The following is a 1,610-nucleotide window of genomic DNA, read 5'->3' as shown; positions in this document are numbered from 1 at the left end:
ATACCCGCCGAGTGCCGGTCTTTTAACAGACTTGGCCATTTCCTCTGCTGCTCTCCCCCATCTGGATTTTTATCTTTCTTTTTAATCTTTTCTCTTTTATCTATCTTTTTTTATCTTTTCCCTTTTAACTTGTCTTTTTATCTTTTTTTTATTGGACTTTAACCAATTAAACTTTTTAAAGCCCTGCTCACAATCGCCGCAGTCTGTTTGGTTTTTATGGGTTTTTTTTAAGACGATCGCACCTCTCGGGTGCCACAGATTCCCAATAAAAAAGATAAAAAGACAAGTTAAAAGGAAAGAGATTAAAAATAAAAATACGGATGGTGGAGAGCAGCAGAGTCAATGGGCAAGTCTGTTAAAAGACGCGCACTCGGCGGGTATGATGGAGGGCACCGTCCACCCCAGCGCTGGATCCTCGTTCCGGTACGCTGCGCGTGTGGGCCTCTCCAGCGTAGCTGGCCTTAGCGAGGTCGCCTCCAACACGCGCATCCACCCCAGCGCTGGATCCTCGTTCTGGCACGCTGCGCATGTGGGCCTCTCCAGCGTAGCTGGCCTGCGAGGTCACCTCCAACACGCGCCTCTCCCAGCGTGCCTCTGCGCCTCTCACTCCATGACGGGCCTCTCTGCCCCCCGCTCCGGTGCGGGTCTCTGCACCTCGCTCCGGCGTGCGTCCTTGCACCTCGCTCCGGTGCGCGTCTCTCCGGCGTGCGTCCTTGCACCTCGCTCCGGTGCGCGTCTCTCCGGCGTGCGTCCTTGCACCTCGCTCCGGTGCGCGTCTCTCCGGTGCGCGCCTCTCCGGTGCGCGTCTCTGCACCTCGCTCCGGTGCGCGTCTCTCCGGTGCGCGCCTCTCCGGTGCGCGTCTCTGCACCTCGCTCCGGTGCGCGTCTCTCTGGTGCGCGTCTCTCTGGTGCGCGCCTCTCCGGTGCGCGTCTCTGCACCTCGCTCCAGCGGCCTCCGGCCGTCAGTCCCCAAGGCTCTCCCGCTGCTTCCCTCTCACTCGCTCCGTCCGGCTCCCTCCAAGATCGGCCTTCCCCAACCAAACCTTCCCATGTCCGGTGACTGTCTCTCCAACCAAGCAGCTGCCTTTTTAAATCAGCGTCCCAGTCGGCACGCTGCTTAGTTGATTGGGAACACCTGTGCCGTTGCTGTGGGCGTGTCCAGGTGTGTGTGGCAATGTGGCCTCCAAACAAAATCCAAAAAAACATGCAACACACAAAATTGAAAACAAGCAAACAAGTTCAAAAATAAAGAAAATCCAAAATTAGAAAACATGCAACAACTTAACAAAAAGGCCACATTACCACATAAGCATATAATAGCCAATAATTACACTGTAGATCATTGTAGTGCCACAAAACATATAGCACACATAGACAACCTCATCTAGTTCAGACTACAACTCTTACTTTGGGAATATGTGCTAAACTCTATTTTTTCAGATTTTTTTCATTGTTATTATAAGCAGGCCAGGTGTTCAATCTCTGCAACAGGTACCACAGCACTGAGCGTTCTGTGCACTGCACAAAGTATACCTGTCGCAAATGCAGGAAGGACTCATCCTTGGGTTTGTAAAAACTGGTAAATGGGACAATTGTAGCTTCATATGTAG

This window comes from Cyprinodon variegatus, unplaced genomic scaffold (genome assembly GCF_000732505.1).
Source record: "Cyprinodon variegatus isolate N-32 unplaced genomic scaffold, C_variegatus-1.0 Scaffold1852, whole genome shotgun sequence".
NCBI classification, from domain to species: Eukaryota; Metazoa; Chordata; class Actinopteri; order Cyprinodontiformes; family Cyprinodontidae; genus Cyprinodon; species Cyprinodon variegatus.
This window is presented reverse-complemented; position numbering follows the sequence as displayed.